Source organism: Hyla sarda, chromosome 3 (genome assembly GCF_029499605.1).
Source record: "Hyla sarda isolate aHylSar1 chromosome 3, aHylSar1.hap1, whole genome shotgun sequence".
NCBI lineage: Eukaryota > Metazoa > Chordata > Amphibia > Anura > Hylidae > Hyla > Hyla sarda.
In genome coordinates this window covers 194,810,144-194,835,080 of record NC_079191.1, presented here as the reverse complement: position 1 = coordinate 194,835,080, position 24,937 = coordinate 194,810,144, and the positions used below count along the sequence as shown (strand labels likewise).

Below are 24,937 nucleotides of genomic sequence, written 5' to 3'. Positions count from 1 at the left end.
CCGGGCTAAAGCCCAAAGCCCAGACACACCCTAAGACATGCCCCCTAACCAACCCTCAGCCATGCCTCTGACAGACTGACAACCACCATCATTACCACCACAGACCATATACAATATACATATATATATATATATATATATATATATATATATATATATATATATATATATATAGACACAAATACAGATAGATAGATAGATAGATAGATAGATAGATATGTATATACAGTGATCCCTCAACATACAATAGTTTCAACATTCAATGGTCTTTTCCAGACTCAACATACAATGCTGCGGACAGTCCAGATCTGTGAAACATGTCAATGGCTGGAAGAAATGACCAATTAGAATGGACATTTTACTGGTAAAACCCCTGTATTACTGAAGTGCATACTGGCTGTCTGGTAGCGCCTCCTACAGTACAGGGAGGTATTACACGTTTTGTACTACTCTTTATCTGTGCCACAGTTAGCTGCACCTTTGGACACCAGGTTAGAGTGGCTCCATTTTACTTTTTAAGGACATTGCGTGTACTGTACAGGACCCTGAAGAAGCTGCATAGACAGTGATTTACTTTTATATGTGCATACGGTGTCCATATTAGGACATCATCAGGCATCAGCCAAATAGACATCATTCCTCCTCCCTCATCCTCAAAATCCGTCCTCCATCAGATCAATCTCGCCTCCTCCGTCGTACGCAGTTAGCGTAGGGAGGCTAGCATATGTTAGCGCATGCGCAGTTGTTTAGAGTAGTCTGTAGAAAACTGCGTGCATGCGTACGTAGTTAGAGTAAGTAGCAGGCAAGGAGAGAGAGAAACCATTGTAGGGTTAGCGTAGTTTAACATTAGTGTAGCGTAGCTAGCTTAGATTGTAACGCAGTTAGCGTAGCTTAGGTTTTATAGTGAAAGGAGGTAGGTTATAGGTTTTAAAGTAAAGAGACTACAACTCCCAGCATGCCCAGGCATGTTGGAAGTTGTAGTATTGCATGTTTTACAGTGAAGGGACTGCAACTCCCAGCATGCCCAGACAGCTAAAGGCTGTCCAGGCAGGATGGAAGATGTAGTTTTACACAGATATAGAGTAGTTAGCGTAGCATAGTGTTAGAGTAGTTTTAACGTATTTAGCATAGCGTAGTGTTAGCACAGTTTTAGCGTAGTTAGCGTAGCATAGTGTTAGCGCAGTTTTAACCTAGATAGCATAGCGTAGTGTTAGCGCAGTTTTAGCATATTTAGCATAGTGTAGTATTAGCGCAGTTTTAGCCTTGTTAGCGTAGTGTAGTGTTAGCGCAGTTTTAGCGTAGCGTAGTTTTACACAGGTTTAGTGTAGTTTTACACAGGTGTAGTGTAGTTAACATAGCGTAGTGTTAGCGCAGTTTTACACAGGTGTAGTGTAGTTTGCGTAGCGTAGTGTTAGTGTACTCTTACACAGGTGTAGCGTAGTTAGCATAGCGTAGTGTTAGGCTGGAATTCCACTGAGGGTTTTTTGCAAAAACGCCGTAAAAAATGCCAATTTTCCCGCATGGTTTTTTTTTTTGCAGATGTTAGCTGCAAGTCAATAGTAAACTGCAAAATGCCAGATTCACTTTTTTATCCTTTTGGCGTTTTTCAGCAATTTCGGGCTCAGAGGCTGGATTTTCAAAACGCCCGACAAAACCTAGTTTAGCGTTTTTACCCTGAAATCGTGGCGTTTTCCTCCCATAGAAGTCTATGGGAGAGCAAAAACGCCAAGAATAACGCCATGTTGGTTTTAAATTTGGCGTTTTTGCAGGCGGTTTTTATTCTCTTTTGAACTTTAGCGATCAAAAAGATTGATGGAGAGACCTTTTTTATAAAAATTTCGTAGGGTACCATTAAAAAATAATAATAAAAAAGATACAGTAGTGATGGAAAAAATTGTATCTAACGAAATTTATCTTTTTTTTAATTAGGAAATGTTTATTCATTTTTAAACAGGAATCAATTTATGTGGGTGGGTAAAGCACTAAAAATGTAGCCGATAATAATAAAAATGGAGTGTGTGTGTGTGTGTGTGTTTTTCACTTTTTTTTTCAAAATTTTTAGGTAGTACTACTACTCCCAGCATAGAACACACTGTTCCATGATGGGAGTAGTAGTACCTGTACTAATTGACAGATCGCGCGTTGCAATCCTCCTGTATAATGTATAGATGCGGCGGCCGCTCTTCTATGATCCCCTGCACTGACCTATATATATATACATATTCATATTTCCCGCAGAGAGCTGTGATTGGCCAGATGGTTCCAACCAATCACAGCTCTCTGTGGGAAATAGGAACATGTGTATATATACGTCAGTGCAGGGGACCATAGAAGAGCGGCCGGCCGCATCCATACATTATACTGGAGGATCACAGCGGGTGTCAGTAGTGATACCCACTGTGATCTGTTCTTAAATACAAGTACTACTACTCCCAACATGGAGTACACTCTGCTCCATGCTGGGAGCCGTAGTACCTGCATTAATAGACAGATCGCATCATGTGTCAGATATTACACTCGCTGCGATATGTCAATTAATGCAGGTACTACAGCTCCCAGCATGGAGCAGAATGTGCTCCATGTTGGGAGTAGTAGTACCTGCAGGTGAGAACAGATCACAGCGGGTATCACTACTGACACCCGCTGCGATCGTCCTGTCTATAGCAGAGATGGAGCGACTGTATACATCGCTCGCATCCCTGCTCTGTACTCCGGCTGGCCACTCACTCATTGATATTTTCCTCAGAGCTGTGATTGGCTGCAACCATCTGGCCAATCACAGCTCTGGGCAGAAAATATGAAGGGACAGTGATGTGAATAGAACATTACTCAGTGTACAGAGCAGAGGTGCGAGCGTTGTATAGAGCCGCATCTCTTCTATAATATGGACGATCGCATCGGGTGTCAGACTGATACCCGGGGCGATATGTCTATAGTACAGGTACTACTACTCCCATCATGGAACAGACACACACACACACTTTATAAAAAATGCATTAAAATTTTGTGATAAAAATAAACATTTAGTTAAATACATTTTTACATCCCTACTGCATCCTTTTTTTTTTTGGTACCCACCTATTTTGTAAATAAAACGTCAAAGGGGCCGACCAAAACAGGCAAATTCCACACAAAGGTAAAAACACCAGAAAAACTGCCAAAACGCAGGAAAAATCCGTGGCAGTTTTCCTGGCAGTTTTTCCTGGCGTTTTTGCTGGTGGGAAAAAACCTCAGTGGAATCCTACCCTTAGTGTAGTTAGCGTAGCATAGTGTTAGTGTAGTGTAGTGTAGTTAGCGCAGTTTTACACAGGTGTAGGGTAGCTAACTTAGTTTTTACAGGCAGATAAAGCGTAGTTTAGATAGTGTAGCGTAGGATGTATCTTAGCTTAGTCATACAGTGAAGGGGCTACAACTCCCAGCATCCCCAGAAAGCCAAAGGCTGTCCAGGCAGGATGGGAGTTGTAGTTTTGCAAAAGTAGCAGATGCAATTGCACTCTGCTACCTTAATGTAGCAGAGGACATTGCGCTCTGCTATATTAAAGGGGTTATCCACCATAAGGTGAATTTAGTACGTACCTGGTAGACAGTAACGGACATGCTTAGGAAGGATCTGCACTTGTCTTGGGGCTAAATGGCTATGTCATGAGATTACCATAACACTGTGGCTAGCTTTTTGTGAACTTGTATTTCCTGTTTGACTTATGTTTTTTTTACTACAAATCCCACAATGCCATTTTCCTCCCTCTCACACATCAGCCACCCCACCCATTGAAACAAGAGACCTGTGGTTTTCAATCAGGGTGCCTACAGCTGTTGCATTAGTTGCAGATTGATCCCTCCACCCATTGAAGCAGACAGGCTCCCTGTCATCAGCCGACTAGTGAGTCAGGTCTCGGCCGCATTGCAAGCTGGGAAAAATCAGAGACAACAGTCATTTTGTATGCTGGTAAAAATAAATATTGAGGTGAAAATCACATAAGAATTGTGAGAAAACCGTCACACACAGGTACAAACACTATATTATGAACTATACTAACTTTACAGCCCCTGTAGCATAGTCAAATAAAAAATTCCTGGAATATCCCTTCAACCCCTTAAGGACCAAGCACGTATGAGTACGTCCCTGCGCCCTGGGTCTTAAGGACCAGGCACGTACTCATACGTCCTTGGGAATTTAGCATCCTGTCGCGCACAGGGCAGGTTGCGAAACCGGACGCCTGCTGAAATCGTTCAGCAGGCGTCCCAGGCAAACGCCGAGGGGGGTCCCGGGACCCCCGAAATGCGGTGATTCCGGTCATCGGTGACCCGATGACCCGGAACTAGATGGTGATCGGCGGTGTACGATACACCACCAATCACCTGCCGTTGCTGGGGAGAGGTGACAATACTGTCACCTCCCCAGCAACGCTGCTATTGGCCGGCGATCGTCCAGCCAATAGCAGTGCGGCAGAGGAGGGGTTAACGGTCGCTTCCCGCTGCTGCACCCACTCTCTGTGTTCAGTCAGCGGGTGCAGCAGTGAGCAGAAGACCGTGGATCCCCCCTCAGAGCTCTGGAGCCCCCTCAGGAGCCTTAGAATTGTGACAGCGGATTGCAGGGACAGGTAGGGGTTAATAAAGTTGAAAAAGTAAAAAAAAAAGTTACAAAAAAGTCCCCCCGACCCCCTAATAGGTCCCCAAGGGTCCTATTAGGGTCTGATATCTGACCCCGGGTCCTATTAGGGGTTTAGGGAGCTGCGTGCGCCAACCGTTTTTGTTTTTGGCCGCAGCTTTTTTTTTTTTTCCTGACACCCTAATAGGTCCCCCAGGGTCCTATTAGGGTCTGATCCCTTATCCCGGGTCCTATTAGGGGTTCAGGGAGCTGCGTACGCCACCCCTTTATTTTTTTTGGCCGCAGCTTTTTTTTTTTTCCATTACTGTTATTCACTTTTTACACCTACACAGTGCCTACACAGTACATACTTCCCCGCCACCCCCGCACAAACCCCCTCCTCCCCGCCACCGTAGAAAAAAGGCGATGGCCCGCCGGGCATTTTCGGTAGCAGAGGCTTAGGCTTTTTTAGCCTCCGACTCCGAATCTGCCAGTGAGGACGAGGAAGATCCTAAATTTTTGTGTTCTTCCTCGTCCTCCTCATCATCTAGTAGTGATGATGAGTACCCTGTACGACGGCGGAGACGCCGCCAGGCGAGGCCAAGTACACCCCATGAGAGTGACCCAGTGGCCGACACTAGTACGAGTGGCAATGCCGCTCGTAATAGGAGTCCGGCCCCCCAGACAAGTGCATCGGAGCCCCCTTCCGGTGACCCTGTCTGGAGCCCCCCAGAGGGTTATCAGCCACGGATTCCTGAGTTTGTTGGCGACTCCGGAATCCGGATTGACACGGCTGGCTTCACTGATCTGGACTTTTTAAAGTTTTTTTTCAGTGACAGCTTTGTCAATCACGTGGTGGAGCAAACAAACTTGTATGCCCAGCAGTTCATTGTCCACCACCCCGATTCACTTTCTGCCAGGCCCAATGAATGGCGTGCCATTGATGCAGCGGAAATGAGGACATTTTGGGGCCTCACGCTGCATATGGGCCTGGATAAAAAACCAAGTGCTCGTCATTACTGGAGCGGGGATGTTCTCTATAAGACCCCGCTTTACAGTATGGCGATGACACAGAGGCGGTTCAAGGCCATCCGGAAATGCCTGCATTATGCAGATAATGCGGCATGTCCGCCCCGAGGTGATCCCGCCCATGACCGGCTTTACAAAGTGAGGCCGGTCATCGATCAGTTTGGGGCCAAATTTTTGGAGGCCTACGTACTAATCAGGGACCTCTGTTTAGATGAGTCTCTCATCAGTTTTAAGGGGAGACTCATCTTCCGCCAGTATATTCCCTCGAAGCGGGCGCGGTATGGCGTGAAGCTCTATAAACTTTGTGAGAGTACCTCCGGGTACACTTACAAGTTTATAGTGTATGAGGGACGAGATTCCTGTATTGAACCCCCAGAATGTCCCCCCACTCTGGGTGTTAGCGGGAAACTCGTTTGGGACCTTGTGCACCCATTACTGGATAAGGGTTTCCACGTATACGTGGATAACTTTTATATCAGCATCCCTCTGTTCAAATCCCTTTCCGCCAGATCCACGTCCGCTTGTGGGACCGTGCTGAAGAACCAGAGAGGCCTCCCTCTAAATTTGGTCCAGACGCCTATCCCCAAGGGTGAGTCCCGTGCCCTCACCCATGATAACCTGTTGTTGGTGAAGTATAAGGATAAGAGGGATGTCCTTATGCTCACCACTATTCATGGGAACGGCAGCAACCCTGTCCCTGTGCGAGGTACCGTGGGACCGGTCCAATTGTATTCTGGACTACAATCGATATATGGGGGGGAGTTGATCTCTCAGATCAAGTCCTTAAGCCATATAACGACATGCGGAAAACACGGACATAGTACAAAAAAGTTGCGGTCTACTTGGTACAGGTTGCCATGTACAACGCTTTTGTACTATCCCAGTACACTGGCAATACAGGGACATTCCTCCAGTACCAAGAAGAAGTCCTAAGGTTCCTGATCTTTGGCGAAAGAGCAGGCCGGACTTCCCAAGGGTCTGGAGTTATAGGCGCCAGGATCGTCCCAGGCCAACACTTTCCAGGTGTGATCCCCCACAGTGGAAAGAAGGGACGAACCCAGAAAAGATGCAGAGTGTGTAGCAGGAGGGGGATACGGAAGGACACCACGTATCAGTGCGACACTTGCCCAGATAATCCGGGCCTCTGCATAGGCTGCTTCAGGGAGTATCACACTTCCATGGAGCCCTAAATTTTCCCTTTTCAGTTTAATTTTCCATAATTTGACCAATGTACCAAGTCCAGAGTACATTCCAAATTGTTAACCTCCTAAAACCACTAAATTGCCCCCAAAAAACTGGAAAAAAAAATACCTGATGAGACCTCTGGGGGTGTTTTTTCAAAAATGGGTCATAGGTCACTAAGTCACTATCATCGGGGACTTTTTTATGTTGCCTTAAATGCGCAGCGCTCTCTCTCCACCTGAGCGGGGTGCGCATTTGAGGCAACAGGTTAGGGACGGCCACACACATCACATTACCAGAATGATGACTCAGAGCATAGGGTTTGGGGCGGGCATATTTTTTAGTTTTGGCTATGCTCTGGGTCATCATTCTGGGAATATATCCTTTTTTTATTATAATTTATAATTTTCTGGCCCACTGTACCCCATATTACGGGCCTCTGTACCCCACCAGTATACCTCAGTTACGGCCCGTTGTCCCCCATAGTGTTCCCCTATTTTAGGGCTCAGTGCTCCCCCCATTAATGCTCCTTGAGGGGGGGTCCCACATCCTCTGCTATGAAAACTCAAGGCCCCTGACTGACCTCATGCCTATACCAAGACCTGGTGTGCACCAGCGGAGCCAAAATCATCCAAAAATCAGGTATGTCCTTACGCCAAAGAAATGTATTTACAAATTGTGGGGTGTCTTTTCTGCTATTAACCCTTGCAAAAATGTGAAATTTGGGGGGAAACACATATTTTAGTGAAACAAATTTTTTTTTTACATATGCAAAAGTCATGAAACCCCTGTGGAGTATTAAGGCTCACTTTATTCCTTGTTACGTTCCTCAAAGGGTCTAGTTTCCAAAATGGTATGCCATGTGTTTTTTATTTATGCTGTTCTGACACCATAGAGGCTTCCTAAATGCGACATGCCCCCCGACCAGAATTTGCTCTCAAAAAGTCAAATATGACTCCTTCTCTTCTGAGCATTGTAGTTCGCCCGTAGTGCACTTCAGGTCAACTTATGGGGTACCTCCATACTCAGAAAAGATGGGGTTACAAATTTTGTGGGGTATTTTCTGCTATTAACCCTTGCAAAAATGTGAAATTTGGGGGGAAACACACATTTTAGTGAAAAAAAAAATATTTTTTATTACATAATCAAAAGTAATGAAACCCCTGTGGGGTATTACGGCTCACTTTATTCCTTGTTACGTTCCTCAAGGAGTCTACTTTCCAAAATGGTATGCCATGTGTTTTTTTTTTTTTGCAGTTCTGGCACCATAGGGGCTTCCTAAATGCGACATGCCCCCCGACCAAAATTTGCTCTCAAAAAGCCAAATATGACTCCTTCTCTTCTGAGCATTGTAGTTCGCCCGTAGTGCACTTCAGGTCAACTTATGGGGGGGAAACACACATATTAGGGAAAACATTTTTTTTTACATATGCAAAAGTCGTGAAACCCCTGTGGGGTATTATCACGATTCGGCTTACAGGTAGTGGATCCTCTGTGTCAGCGAGGGATTGGCGTGGACCGTGCTAGTGGACCGGTTCTAAGAGGCTACTGGTGTTCACCAGAGCCCACCGCAAAGCGGGATGGTCTTGCTGCGGCAGTAGCAACCAGGTCGTATCCACTAGCAACGGCTCAACCTCGCTGACTGCTGAGAAGGCGTGGGACAGAAGGACTAGGCAGAGGCAAGTTCAGACGTAGCAGAAGGTCGGGGCAGGCGGCAAGGTTCGTAGTCAAGATGGATAGCAGAAGTTCAGGTAACACAGGCTTTGGACACACTAAACGCTTTCACTGGCACAAGGCAACAAGATCCGGCAAGGGAGTGCAGGGGCAGTGAGCAGATATGGTCTGGGAGCAGGTGGAAGCCAATTAAGCTAATTGGGCCAGGCACCAATCATTGGTGCACTGGCCCTTTAAGTCTCAGAGAGCTGGCGCGCGCGCGCCCTAGAGAGCGGAGCCGCGCGCGCCAGCACATGACAGCAGGGGACCGGGACGGGTAAGTGACCTGGGATGCGATTCGCGAGCGGGCGCGTCCCGCTGTGCGAATCGCATCCCCGACGGCCATGACAGTGCAGCGCTCTCGGTCAGCGGGACTGACCGGGGCGCTGCAGGGAGAGAGACGCCGTGAGCGCTCCGGGGAGGAGCGGGGACCCGGAGCGCTAGGCGTAACAGTACCCCCCCCCCTTAGGTCTCCCCTTTTCTTTGTCCGGTAACTGCCTCCCCTGGGATGAGGACACCGGGAAAGAATGGAGGGTTTCCTCAATGGCAGGCAGTACAGCAGGAGTGGGAATGGGGAGGGAGGGCAGAGGGCGAAGCCTGGCACGGGGCAGTGTGTCACCAGGACGGGGGCCATGAGGAGGCACTGAGGCTTGCCTGACGGGACTGGGAGGGGGGGAGAGGCACTTCCTATGGCAGGCAGAGTCCCAGTTCTTGATCTCCCCGGTGGTCCAATCAAGGGTGGGAGAATGAAGCCGGAGCCATGGCAGACCGAGGAGGACCTCAGAGGTACAGTTGGGAAGGACGAATAACTCAATCCTTTCGTGGTGGGGTCCAATACACATCAGGAGGGGTTCTGTGCGGTAAAGCACGGTGCAATCCAATCTGACTCCGTTGACCGCGGAAATGTAGAGCAGCTTGGCGAGACGGGTCACCGGGATGCGGAATTTATTCACAAAAGACTCCAAAATAAAATTCCCAGAGGCACCAGAGTCCAAGCAGGCCACGGCTGAGAGGGAGGAGTTGGCTGAAGCAGAAATCCGCACGGGCACCGTGAGACGTGGAGAAGCAGACTTAGAACCAAGAGACGCCACACCCACGTGAGCTGGGTGCGTGCGTGCGTTTCCCAGACGTGGAGGACGGATAGGGCAATCCACCAAGAAATGCTCGGTACTGGCACAGTACAGACAGAGATTTTCTTCCCTACGGCGATTCCTCTCTTCCTGGGTCAGGCGAGACCGATCCACTTGCATGGCCTCCTCGGCGGGAGGCCCAGGCGTAGACTGCAAAGGATGCTGTGGGAGAGGTGCCCAGAGATCTAAGTCTTTTTCCTGGCGGAGCTCCTGATGTCTCTCAGAAAAACGCATGTCAATGCGGGTGGCCAAATGGATAAGTTCTTGCAGGTTGGCAGGAATTTCTCGTGCGGCCAGCACATCCTTGATGCGACTGGATAGGCCTTTTTTAAAGGTCGCGCAGAGAGCCTCGTTATTCCATGATAATTCGGAAGCAAGAGTACGAAATTGGATGGCGTACTCGCCACTGAAGAATTACCCTGGACCAGGTTCAGCAGGGCAGTCTCGGCAGAAGAAGCTCGGGCTGGCTCCTCGAAAACACTACGGACCTCAGCGAAGAAGGACTGGACTGTGGCTGTGGCAGGATCATTGCGGTCCCAGAGCGGTGTGGCCCAAGACAAGGCCTTTCCTGAAAGAAGGCTCACTACGAACGCCACCTTAGACCGTTCTGTAGGAAACAAGTCCGACAACATCTCCATATGCAGGGAACACTGAGACAAAAATCCACGGCAGAGTCTGGAGTCCCCATCAAATTTGTCCGGCAGGGACAAGCGGAGGCTAGGAGCGGCCACTCGCTGCGGAGGAGGTGCAGGAGCTGGCGGAGGAGATGGTTGCTGCTGTAGCAGAGGCAGAAGTTGCTGTAACGTGGCAGTCAACTGCGACAGCTGCTGTCCTTGTTGGGCAATTTGCTGCGATTGCTGAGCGACCACCGTGGTAAGGTCAGCGAGACTTGGCAGCGGCACCTCAGCGGGATCCATGGCCGGATCTACTATCACGATTCGGCTTACAGGTAGTGGACCCTCTGTGTCAGCGAGGGATTGGCGTGGACCGTGCTAGTGGACCGGTTCTAAGAGGCTACTGGTGTTCACCAGAGCCCGCCGCAAAGCGGGATGGTCTTGCTGCGGCAGTAGCAACCAGGTCGTATCCACTAGCAACGGCTCAACCTCGCTGACTGCTGAGAAGGCGTGGGACAGAAGGACTAGGCAGAGGCAAGGTCAGACGTAGCAGAAGGTCGGGGCAGGCGGCAAGGTTCGTAGTCAAGATGGATAGCAGAAGTTCAGGTAACACAGGCTTTGGACACACTAAACGCTTTCACTGGCACAAGGCAACAAGATCCGGCAAAGGAGTGCAGGGGCAGTGAGCAGATATGGTCTGGGAGCAGGTGGAAGCCAATTAAGCTAATTGGGCCAGGCACCAATCATTGGTGCACTGGCCCTTTAAGTCTCAGAGAGCTGGCGCGCGCGCGCCCTAGAGAGCGGAGCCGCGCGCGCCAGCACATGACAGCAGGGGACCGGGACGGGTAAGTGACCTGGGATGCGATTCGCGAGCGGGCGCGTCCCGCTGTGCGAATCGCATCCCCGACGGCCATGACAGTGCAGCGCTCTCGGTCAGCGGGACTGACCGGGGTGCTGCAGGGAGAGAGACGCCGTGAGCGCTCCGGGGAGGAGCGGGGACCCGGAGCGCTAGGCGTAACAGGTATTAAGGCTCACTTTATTCCTTGTTACGTTCCTCAAGGGGTCTAGTTTCCAAAATGGTATGCCATGTGGGAGGTTTTTGCTGTTCTGGCACCATAGGGGCTTCCTAAATGCAACATGCCCCCAGAAACCATTTCAGAAAAACGTACTCTCCAAAATCCCCTTGTCGCTCCTTCGCTTCTGAGCCCTCTACTGCGCCCGCCGAACAATTTACATAGACATATGAGGTATGTACTTACTCGAGAGAAATTGGGCTACAAAAACAAGTATACATTTTCTCCTTTTACTCCTTGTAAAAATTCAAAAATTCGATCTACAAGAACATGCAAGTGTAAAAAATGAAGATTGTGAATTTTCTCCTTCACTTTGCTGCTATTCCTGTGAAACACCTAAAGGGTTAAAACGCTGACTGAATGTCATTTTGAATACTTTTGGGGGTGCAGTTTTTATAATGGGGTCTTTTATGGGGTATTTCTAATATGAAGACCCTTCAAATCCACTTCAAACCTGAACTGGTCTCTGAAAAATAGTGAGTTTGAAAATTTTGTGGAAAATTGCTGCTGAACTTTGAAGCCCTCTGGTGTCTTCCAAAAGTAAAAACTTGTCAATTTTATGATGCAAACATAAAGTAGACATATTGTATATGTGAATCAAAAAAAATTATTTGGAATATCCATTTTCCTTACAAGCAGAGAGCTTCAAAGTTAGAAAAATGCAAAATTTTCTATTTTTTCATCAAATTTTGGAATTTTTCACTAAGAAACGATGCAAGTATCGACAACATTTTACCAATAACATAAAGTAGAATATGTCACGAAAAAACATTCTCGGAATCAGAGTGATAGGTAAAAGCATCCCAGAGTTATTAATGTTTAAAGTGACAGTAGTCAGATGTTCAAAAAACGCTCTGGTCCTAAGGTGTAAAATGGCCTGGTCCTTAAGGGGTTAAAGTAGCAGAGGTCATTGTGCTCTGCCACGTTAACATTGCAGAAGCGAGTACGTCCTTGTACGTTAAAGTAGCAGAGGCAGTTGCTCTCTGCTATGTTAATGTAGCAGAGGCCATTGCATCCTGAGCTGCGCTAGTTAGTTCATTAGGGGTATATACAGCCATCTATATAGATGGCTGTATACGGTGATCAGAAGGCCACTTATCCACCTCCGCTCCTGCTCTGTCACTAGACATGGAGCAACACAGGAAGATGACAGAGCTGAAATGGGGGTGGTAAGTTGGGCTCTCCAAGGGAAGAACCCCCAAAAATATACTAACCCATTTTTTTGTGTTTTTCTTCTCTGGGGGAGTGTTTTTCCTAATAAAAATGTCTTAACTTGTGTGTGTGTGTGTGTTTTTTTTTTTTTTTATTATTTTACAGGCTTAGTAGTTTAAGCCGTCTTATAGACGGAATCCATTACTAAGCCGGGCTTAGCATTAGCCCCAAGAACCCCAATTATTACCCTGGTACCCACCGCCACAGGGGTTCTGAGAAGAGCCAATAGCAACAGGCCCAGAGTGCCAAATTTTGGCGCTCTTGGGCCTAGGTGGGAACAGGCTGGCATTATTTAAGCTGGGAAGGGCCGGTAACAATGGTCCTCGCCCACCATGGTAACTTTCGGCTGTTGCTGTTTGGTTGGTATCTGGCTGAAAATGAAAAGACGGGGAACCACACACGTTTTTTATTTTTATTTATTTTGTTTTTATTTAAAAAAAAAGTTTGTGGTTCGCAGTCTTTTTCTTTTTCAGACAGATACCAACCAAAAAGCAACAGCCTGACGTTACCAGGGTGGGCGAGGACCATTGTTACTGGCCCTCCCCAGCCTAAATAAAGCCAGCCTGTTACCGCCTAGGCCCAAGAGCACCATATTTGGTATCAGCTCTTCCCGATACCCCTGTGGCGGTGGGTACCAGGGTAATAATTGGGGGTTAGCGCTAGCTGTTTTTGGTGCTAAGCTAACCCCCGGCTTAGTAATGGATTCCGTTTATAAGACGGTTTCCACTACTAAGCCTGTAAAGTAATAAAAAAATGTAAAAAAATTAAAACACACACACAAGTTATTAAAACAAAACAAAAAAAATTGCAGGTCATCATCGAAGTCCACCAAATCTGCTGTAGTCCTCTGCATTCACGTATCTGAAATGACAAGAGAAGAAAAACACAAAATAATGTGTTAGTATATTTTTGGGGGTTCTTCCCCTGGAGAGCCTAACTTACCACCTCCGTTCCAGCTCTGTCATCTTCCTGTGTTGCTCCACGTCAAGTGACGGAGCAGGAACGGGGGTGGGTAAGTGGCCTTCTGATCACCGTATACAGCCATCTATATAGATGGCTGTATACCCCTAATGAACTAACTAGCGCAGCTCCGGGCGCACCCGCCTCTGCTACATTAACGTAGCAGAGGGCATTGGCCTCTGCTATATTAACATAGCAGAACACATCTGCCTCTGCTACTTTAACGTACAAGGACGTACTCGCCTCTGCTACGTTAACGTAGCAGAGCTCAATGGCCTCTGCTACATTAACGTAGCAGAGTGCAATTGCCTCTGCTACTGTTGCAAAACTACATCCCCTATCCTGCCTGGACCGCCTTTGGTGGGCTGTCTGGGCATAATGGGAGTTTTAGCCCCTTCACTGTATGACTAAGCTAAGCTACACCCTAAGCTACACTCTCTGAACTACGCTTTATCTACCTGTAAAACTAAGTTAGCTACACTACACCTGTGTAAAACTGCGCTAACACTACGCTAACTATACTACACCTGTGTAAAAGTATGCTAACACTACGCCACGCTAACTACACTACACCCATGTAATTCTACACTAAGACTACACTAAGCTTACTATGCTACACCTGCGTAAAAGTACGCTAACACTACTCTATGCTAACTACACTACACCTATGTAAAACTGCGCTGCGCTAACTACGCTAAAACTGCGCTAACGCTACGCTAAATATGCTAAAACTACGCTACGCTAACTAGCCTAAAACTGCGCTAACACTACGCTAAATACGCTAAAACTGCACTAACACTATGATACACTAACTAGGCTAAAACTGCGCAAACATTACGCTAACTACCCTAAAACTGCTCTGACACTACGGTATGCTAACTTCTCTATACAGCCTTTAGCTGTCTGGGCATGCTGGCAGTTGTGGTCCTTTCACTGCAAAACATGCAAAACTACAACTTCCAGCATGCCTGGGCATGCTGGGAGTTGTAGTCTCTTTACTTTAAAACCTATAACCTACTCCTTTCACTATAAAACCTAAGCTACACTAACTATGTTACAATCTAAGCTAGCTACGCTACACTAATGTTAAGCTATGTTAACCCTCTATGGTTTCCCTCTCTCCTTGCCTGCTACCTACTCTAACTACGTATGCTAACTGCATAGCGGGGGAAATCTGCGCATACGCTCTTATGCGCAGGGCTACGCTCCTAACGCTGCCTACATTAGCCCTACGCTGTCAGCGGAGTGCTGTGCATGCGCTCTCAGTTTCCTACGAATTGAGGAAAACTTTATTGACTGTTCAGCTGATGTCTGAGGCATGATTAAGGTTTGGCTGAGAGCTGAGGGAGGTGTGACAGAGATTTGTCTGAGGTGTGACAGAGGTTTTTCTGAGGTGTGACGGAGGTTTGTCTGAGGTATGACCAAGGTTTGTCTGAGGTTTGAGGGATGAGGGAGATTAAGCTGAGGGTGTAAGAATGTGGGAGGATTTTGTTTAGGTCTCAAGGAGTAGAGAGATTTGGGGGAGGGATGACAGAGGTTAACGTGATGTATGACGGACGAGGCGAGATTACTTTGATGGAGGACGGATTTTGAGGATGAGGGAGGAGGAATGATGGCTATTTGGCTGATGCTTGATGATGTCCTCATATGGACACCGTATGTACGGACTTGCTTTATCTATATTGGTTATCTACTTATTTTTCTTTAATCCTCACTTTTTCCTATTTTTGGATGACATTTTGGTGGCTTCAGAACCAATTACCAGGTTTCCATAGAGTTATGGTCTCCACATACAATGGTCGTCCTGGAACCGATTAATATTGTAACTTGAGGGACCACTGTATTCATTTATACATACACATATCTAGCCAGGATTTCTTTAATTTGCCGCACGTCACACAAGTGGTATAATGTGATGTCATAGGCAGTGAGGAACTCTGGGACCCATGTGAATCATAGACTGCAGCGCTGAGTTCATATGAAATATAATATCCAATACAAGTCAAAAACACAGGAAGACTGATTGTGGTTTGGAATAAATAACTGTATTTTATTCAGGCTTCAGTAGTCACATAAGAACGAAACACCTGGTGCAGGGAAGGAGAGAAAACGGTCAAAGCCGCAAGCAGGAGCGCAGCAAAGGTACGCCCCTGTCCTGCTCCCCTTCTATAACACGGGCTCAGGTGCTGACCCCGCAGGGTTGTACCAGCTGCTATCAGCTGCCAGGACCCGTGGTTAATGCGGGACATCACCAATCGAGGTGATGCCCAGCATTGACCCCTTAGACGCTGTGATCAGAGTTGACCGTGGCATCTAAAATAACGAAAATACAGTCCTAGCAGCTCCACAGAGCTGGTCAGGTCCATAGTGGTGCCCCAATCAGCTGAGAGGACGGCTGGAGGACCCTTACCTGCCTCCTCGCCATGCGATTGGTGCTCCTTTGCTCCAGAAATCCATGGCAGGCTGGAGCAGCAGAGCACAAATATCACTGATCAATGCTATGCTATGGCATAGCATTGAACAGTGTATGCAATCCAAGGACAGTGGGAAAAAATTGTGTAAAAAAAGTTAATAAAAGTGAATTAACGCCTTCCCTAATTAAAGTTTGAATCACCCCCCTTTTCCCATAAAAAAATGTAAACAAAAATAAACATAAACATATGTGGTATCGCTGTAGCCATAAATGTCAGAACTAAATATAAAATATAATGTTAATTAAACAGCAGGGTCAATAGCGTATACATACAAAGTCATAAATTGTGTATTTTTGGTATCTTTGTATACCCTAAAAATGTATAATAAGCAATCAAAAAGTCCCATAAAAAAAAGAAATGAAGCTCACACATCCCTGTATACCAGGGGTGGGCAATTATTTTTCCCATGGGGCCACATGAGAAACTAAAAATATTGTGGAGAGACGGGTAGTTTTTCCCCCAGATAAGGCAGCATAGTTGTCCCCCAGATCAGGCAGCATAGTTGTCCCCCAGATTAGGCAGCATAGTTGTCCCCCAGATCAGGCAGCATAGTTGTCCCCCAGATTAGGCAGCATAGTTGTCCCCCAGATTAGGCAGCATAGTTGTCCCCCAGATTAGGAGCATAGTTGTCCCCCAGATTAGGCAGCATAATTGTCCCCCAGATTAGGCAGTATAGTTGTCACCCAAATTAGGCAGCATAGTTGTCCCCCAGATTAGGCAGCATAGTTGTCCCTCAGATTAGGAGCATAGTTGTCCCCAGATTAGGAGCATAGTTGTCCCCCAGATTAGGCAGCATTGTTGTCCCCCAGATTAGGAGCATAGTTGTCCCCCAGATTAGGAGCATAGTTGTCCCCCAGATTAGGCAGCATAGTTGTCCCCCTGATTAGGAGCATAGCTGTCCCCCAGATTAGGCAGCATAGTTGTCACCCAAATCAGGCAGCATAGTTGTCCCCCAGATTAGGCAGCATAGTTGTCCCCCAGATTAGGAGCATAGTTGTCCCCAGATTAGGAGCATAGTTGTCCCCCAGATTAGGCAGCATAGTTGTCCCCCAGATTAGGAGCATAGTTGTCCCCCAGATTAGGAGCATAGTTGTCCCCCAGATTAGGCAGCATAGTTGTCCCCCAGATTAGGCAGGATAGTTGTCCCCCAGATTAGGCAGGATAGTTGTCCCCCAGATTAGGAGCATAGTTGTCCCCCCAGATTGGGCACCCCCCCCCCACACATACACACACTGACACATATAAACACAGACACATATAAACACAGACACATACACAGACACATATAATCACACACAGACACATATATACACAGACACATATATACGCAGACACTCACCCGCCCTGCGCAGCAGAGGGAGACAGGATACACGGCCTCTCCTCCTCTCCCCTCCCTGCTCTGCCTATGGAGGGTTGTAAGACTGCACGGCAGATAGAAGGCAGGGGAGGGGAGAGAGGAGACACGCCCCCTCCCCAGCACTGTTCAATCTCTTCCTGTCATCGCACGGAGCGCTCCCTGTCACAGGCTCGTGGTGACTCAGACCTGGGCATTGTACGGCCTGACAGTCAGCGTGGGCCGGTCAGAGCCAATCAAAGGGCCGTATGTGGCCCGCGGGCCGTACAATGCCCAGGTCTGCTGTATACGGAAAAATAAAAAAAACTTATAGGGCTCAGAACAGGAAATTTTTACACATACAAATTTTCATGCAAAAAGTTATAATTTTTTTTAAAGAAGTAAAACAAAATCAAACCTATATAAGTTGGGTATCATTTTAATTGTATGGACCTACAGATTAAAGATATTTTTTACGAAAAGTTCTCTGGGTAGAATCGGAAGCCCCCCAATTTTTTTTGTTTGTTTTTTTTTTTTTTATTTTGCCCCACAAATTTTTTTTTTCTGGTTTCGCCATAAATTTTGTGGTGAAATTAATGATGTCATTACAAAAACTAAAATTGGTGACGCAAAAAACAAGCCCTCATATGGGTCTGTATGTGGAAAATTGAAAGAGTTATGATTTTTAGAAGGTGAGTAGGAAAACATGAAAGTGCAAAAATGAAAAAACCTGTGATCCTTAAGTGGTTAATTCAATCTTTTATTAGGAAGGGGTTAATTCACTTTTATTAACTTTTTTTTTTGTCCCTTTAGGGGGCTATACCATACAATCTTTCGATTGCATACACTGCTCAATGCTGAGCTTTGGTTAAGCATTGATCACTGTTATTGGTTCTCTGCTGCTCCAGCCTGCTGAGGCTTCCTGGAACACTAGAGGACCGATCGGATGGCGAAGAGGTAGGAAAGGGACCTCCCTCCATCCACTCAGTGGATCGGGACATCGAGATTTTATTGCCATGGTCCCAATCAGCTCCACTGAGCTGCCAGGATCGTTTCACTTTCATTTTAGATGAAAATTGATTGCGGGGTCTAAAGGGTTAATGCCGGGCATCTGCCCAATCGGCAATGCCTGGCATTAACCACTGTTCATAAGGTATCAAGTTTATGGGCCGAGCCGTCCAGTGGGCCAACAGCCTGCCTTGATGTTTTTTTTTTATAAGTTTGCAGCTGCCGGATGCTCTGCCCATTCTCCAGACGCTCTGCTCCCTCTCCACCGGCTGCGCAACACCCAAGGCAACCTAATCACTTCCCCCAATGCAACCTGAACCTCAGAGATTTAAAGAAAGAAAAATAAATTTGGATCGGCCGCCATCAGTGCCGGCCGCCATCAGTGCCCCTGCGGCATCCGGAACATAGAAGCAGAAGACCGCTGCGGTCTCCTGCTTCTGCGTACATCCAGTGAACAGATTCATAGGGTAAAGAGCCATTGGCTCCTCACCCTGTCAATCACTCACTAGAACCCGTCTCAAGGCGCTGATCGACCAGACAGGAAGATATGCTTAAAAGAGGATTTATTGACCAGAATGCAACGCGTTTTGCTGCGCATGTGCAGCTTCCTCAGTCATGGCAAAGGGAGGACACAGCAGGTTTAAATAGGTAAGATTTAACCATTTACATGACAAATCCACAAACAGGGAAGCGCAATTGCAATCCCCTGAGTGTAGCAATACACATGCTGTGAATAGTCATGAGGAGCCCGTACACACGGAGTTCCCATCACATCACAACATGCTTTTACAATTAGATATCACATATACAGAATATAACAAAATATTCACATTTATAAAATCCATATAGACTATCATAAAATATTTACAACCATATATAACAAAGGTAAAAACTAGAAAATATATTATACGCTGATATAAAGAATATACATATATACAGAAAAAATCAGAAAAAGGAAAAATATAAGTGGAAAGTGATAAGATAAAGGGAAAACAAGAATTAGAGAGAAATAAAGATTAAACAAAGAAATACATTTGTTAAATGTATACATTCGAAACAATCTATCAAATTAATATTTCAACAATTGTCGGACATTTTCTATTGATTCATTGAGTCGCTGAAGCGGCAAGTTTGAAAATCCAATATGACTCACGATTAATTCATTATTTTTTAATTTTTTAATTAATGTTTCTCAACATATACAACAATCCAAACATTAACATAATTCTACTACTAAGCCCTCCCTTAAAATCAGATGCTAAAGGGAAGGCAAAAAAAGGCAAAGTAGGAAGGAAAGAAAAAGGGGGTATAGAAAAAGAAAGAGGCACAAGAAAGTGGGAAGACAGAGAAGGAATGGGCTGGGATAGGTAAAGACATGTTTTGAGGGGTCAATGTTATTAAATCCCATCCAATGGCTTATACTTTAACCATTTGGCCCAAGCTATATTAAAAATGGTGAGTTTATCATTCATTGCAGCTATAGACCTTTCCATGAGGCAATTGTGGTGTACTGTATTGAATATGGTGTTAATTTCTGGCCTTTCTGTGCTTTTCCACTTTGCTGCTATATTATTTCTAGCTATTATCAAACAATGTATTATGACTGTTCTTTCTGAAATTGTTAAATTCTCCAAGTTGAGGTTCAGAAGTGCTACCTCCGGACCCCATACAAAATTATGACCTACGATTCTACATAATGTATGATACATTTGACTCCAGAAGTTTTGAACATAGGAGCACTCCCACCACATATGTATCAGTGTTCCCACTTGTATATTACATCGCCAGCATTTGTCAGGAGTATCTGGGAACATTCTTGACAACCTATATGGTGTTAGATGCCATCTGTAAAGCACCTTTCTATCTATCTCAAAGTGGGATGTACACCTTGAGAGCCTAGCACACAAAGTGAAAGCATTTGCCCATTGTTCCTCAGAGAAGGACCTCCCCAAGTCCCCCTCCCACTTCGCACATACCGCCAGTGGCTCATTCTTTTTTAAGAATGCTATATAATACCTAGAAATTCCTTTAGTGACTTCTTTTGGCTCTGCATATAATTGTTTTACTGTAGAAGATATGTATTGCTTTGGTAACTCGACTGAGCTTATGAAGTGCCTCAGTTGAAGAAATTTATAAAAATCTGCAGTTGGTAACTGATATTTATTTTGGAGTTGCTCAAAGGTCAAAGGGTTTCTTCCCTCTAACATATTAGCATATGTATATATGCCCTTATCCACCCAGTTTTAAAACACGTATTAGTTATTTGCGTCTATATTACTTCCAGTGGAATTTCATTTCACCTACACTCAGTGGGAAGATTGTCTTTTTAACTATAGGGAGATTCCATATACTGAGGGCCGCTGCTATTGTTGGGTGTCCTTTTCCAAGTGTTTTAGATCCCAACCTTTGGTTCCATAAGGCCCCTTTTAAAGTTGGCTCTGGGACTAAACAAGATTCAATTTCTATCCACTGCTTTGTGGTGTTATTTCGCCACCAGCGTTGCAATTGTTCCAGGACTGTAGCGTACTGATATCTCTTCAAATCAGGGCAACCCATCCCTCCCTGATCCACCGGGAGGTATAGTAACTCTGCCTTCACTCTGGCTTTCTTTCCCTGCCAAATTAATTCCATTAGCTGCTTCTGCAATGTATTAATTATATGTCCTGGTACCACCATTGGCAGGTTGCGTAAGCAATACAGGATTTTTGGCAGTATTACCATTTTTAATACCACCATTCTCCCCACCCATGTCAATGGTAAGTTTTTATAGGTTACAATTGCTTGTGAAATCGTAGATCGTAGACTAGCCATATTTACCTCTATTATATTAGATAAAGATAAAATTCCTAGATAAGTAATCTGCTTCTCCGCCCATTGGTAAGAAATTTTTTTTTTGTAAGTTATACTTAACATATGGGGGGACTGCAATACCATTTGGATATGTTGACTTTATAATAATTTATCTCCCCAAACTCTCTTAATAAGGTAGTGACACTACTTAAAGATTGCACTGGGTTTGTATAAAATAATGTCATCCGCAAATAATCCGATGCGATGGTCCTTATTGCCTATTTGTACTCCCATTATATCTGCTGATGATCTTATTGATTCCGCAAGGGGTTCCATCATCAATGTGAAAATCACCGGTGACAATGGACACACCTGTCTGGTCCCGTTTGTAATAAAGAATTTTTTAGACCTAGCTCCAGAGGTGTACACCCTTGCGGAAGGGCCCGAGTATAGGGCAAGTATTCTTTTCCCGAAGTCTCCTCCCAAACCAAATTTCTCAGGTAACCCCAGTGTACCCTGTCGAATGCCTTCTCCGCGTCTATTGTAAGAAGCAGAGAAGGCACCCCTCGTTTCTCCATGATTGCCACCAAATCTATTATGCTGCGGGTACCATCAGTTATTCGTCGCCCAGGAACAAACCCCACCTGGTCATTATTTATCAGTTGAGGGAGCACAATATTTAACCTTTGGGCAAGTATGGAAGCGTATATTTTTAAATCCTTATTTAGCAAAGCTATTGGCCTAAAATGGGCTGGCTCTTCCAATGATTTCCCCTCCTTTGGTAAGGTCACAATCAATGCTTCCAGCATTTCTTGTGGAAAAGCGCCATACTTTGATACTTCATTATATAACCTAGTCAAATATGGAACTAGGAGTGTAGTGGGAATTTTATAGTATTCATTTAATAGGCCATCTGGTCCTTGGGACTTGTTCTGTTTTAGTGCAGCTATAGTTTTACTTACTTCTAGTTCAGAAATAGGCTTTTCTAATTCATTTAATTGATCCTTCGTGATCTGCGGTAGATTTAATTTATCCAGGAAGGAAAGAATTATCTCCTCCGTTGGTTGTGTTATGGATTTATCTAGACTAAGGTTATAAAGGTCATTATAATACTATGCGAAAACATCTAATATACCTTTAGGGTCTATGATTTTATCCTTATTTTTACAATTAATATAATGGATACAGGATTTAATTTGGCAGGTCTTTACTTGATTTGCTAAAAATGCTCCTGGTCGATTACCCTGCCAGTAATGTGACAACCTTAGCCTGCGAATTGCGGAATCAAATTCATGCTGATTTAGTTGGTGCAGTTTATTATTAAGATCTGAATTCTCCTTTGCTCTTTGGCTACTATACTGAATTTTATTTAGCTGGTGTAATTGAACTAATTGTTGTTGAACTTTGATGATAGCTTGCTTAGATTGTTTTTTAAAAAAGGTGGTTTGCTTGATAAAGTGGCCTCTCATCGTTGCTTTATGAGCACACCACAAGGTGGCCTCAGATACCTCCCCATTATCATTAGATGTAAAGTAAGCTTCTAGCATTCCTTTAGTTGCTTCTTGAAAGTCTTGGTGGTTCAAAACATATGCATTGAGTCGCCACACCGAGTCAACATATGTGTTATGTGATTCCCTTAAAGGGGTTCTCCGGTGCTTACACATCTTATCCCCTATCCAAAGGATAGGGGATAAAATGCCTGATCGCGGGAGTCCCGCAGCTGGGGACGCTCGCGATCATGCACGCGGCACCCTGTTTGTAATCAGTCCCCGGAGCGTGTTCACTCCGGGTCTGATTACAGGCGACTACAAGGCCGGCGGAGTGTGACGTCACGCCTTCGCCCCCGTGTGACGTCACGCTCTGCCCCTCAATGCAAGCCTACGGGAGGGGGCGTGATAGCTTGCATTGAGGGGCGGAGCGTGACGTCACACGGGGGCTGAGGCGTGACGTCACACGCCGCCGGCCCTGTTGTCGCCCGTAATCAGACCTGGGGCGAACACGCTCCGGGGACTGATTACAAACGGGGTGCCGCGTGCATGATCGCGGGCATCCCCAGCTGCGGGACTCCCGCGAACAGGCATCTTATCCCCTATCCTTTGGATAGGGGATAAGATGTGTAAGCACCGGAGAGCCCCTTTAAATCAAGAAAGATAGGACTGTGATCTGACCACGTTATTGTGCCAATAGCTGAAGATTCCACCCTGTCTAGATAATAGGCTTCTAACAAAAACAGGTCTATTCCAGTGTAAGTGCCATGTCTAGGTGAATAAAATGTGAAGTCCCTCTCTCCTGGGTGTTGTACACGCCAGGGATCCATTAATTGGTAGACTTTATAGGTTTTGACATATGGTGTTGGTCCGTGTTTCCCACCCTGTGATGTGGAATCCATTGATGACCATACTGCCATATTAAAGTCCCCCATCATTACTAATATTCCTCTCTCAACTTGGTATAACTTCCTTAGAACTTTTTTTTAAGAATGTGCGCTGTTTACTATTGGGACTATATAAGCCTACTAATGTGTACTCTACGTTATTAATGCGACAGACTAAGATCACATATCTACCCTTTCCATCTATAATTTTCTTATGGACTACCGTAGCTACTGTATCTTTGATAAGTATTGAAACCCCTCCCTTTTTACAAATGGCTGGAGCTGATATTATTATGGGGTATCATGTATAGCTTAATCTGAACAGATCTTTCTGATTTAGGTGGGTCTCCTGGATACAATATATTTCCCTAGAATGTTGTGTCATCTCTTTATGTAATAATGAACGTTTGTAGGGGGAGTTAAGCCCCTTTACATTCAGTGACATTATTTTGAGTACCATTGAAAAGTGTTATGAAATTACCTTTCCCTTACGGTAGTCATCAACAAAAAAATTTGTACTCACCCTTACAGCATATGGACCTCCTCCCGCCTCCCCACAGAATTAACAACATAGTAGTGGAGGGGCGTGGCTGATGAGCATGGCGGCAGCTCGGGAGGAGTGAGAGGGTAGCACCACCAAGTCACCGGCACCAAAATCGGCACTAAGCAGCAAGTGAGACTCGTGAATTGGAACAAAGAAGGAGCATGACTCGGAGTAGAGCAAAGAAAGCTAGCCCGGTGAAACCTACTATGTACTATTCACCGTCGGAATCATGCGGCAGATCGGGGCCGCAACGCCCTGCTGCTCAGAAGGACTCGCCGGGAGTGACACGTATCGGGAGAGGAATCACAGGACCTGACGGAGGCCGAGGAGGAACACCAGTAAGCGGTGCCCGGAAGGCAGGAGATCACATGACCGCTATCCCCCGGCAGATGCAGAGAGCACAGGAAGCCGAGGAGCTGCTACAACGGATGGCGATACTGGAGGAACAGCGGGTGGACGTAGAGGCAGAGAGCAGCAAAGACCTGTCAGCAGACATAATGGAGGACTGGAGGAATCCGCAGCACCAGGAGGTTAGTGAAACCCCCAACTCCAGAAAGGAGAATCACCCAAAGGGCAGTATAATAACTGATGATATGAACTGGCCCCCACTAGAATTGGAGGAGGGGATGGCCAGTGATGGAGTATGTAGAAGGAAGACTATGGATAGTGACAATCTGGAGCGTCTGGGAGTGAGGAAGCACCCCATAATAAATGAAGGGACATTAAAAGCGGAAAAAAACGAGGGGGCGATATTGAGCTTACAGAATACCCCGAAAGCTCAGTCACGCATACCATCGCTGGCAAATCTTTCTGCCCCAGTTGCTTTTAGCCACACGATATGACCCCCTGTTTATATCCAGGCATACTTTCACTCCCCACCACTTGAGCAAAGGATTATTCCAACCGCACCCCC

The 24,937-nt window shown here is 45.9% G+C and overlaps 1 long non-coding RNA gene across 1 annotated transcript in view; it reads left to right on the top strand.

The window, feature by feature from the left end:
• The first annotated feature begins 286 nt into the window (after window positions 1-286).
• LOC130361999 (uncharacterized) overlaps window positions 287-24,937 on the top strand; it is a 70,777-nt gene continuing 46,126 nt past the window's right edge. The window contains exon 1 of the long non-coding RNA XR_008891229.1: window positions 287-364. This is a non-coding gene — a long non-coding RNA (uncharacterized LOC130361999). The remainder of the gene's footprint in view (window positions 365-24,937) is intronic.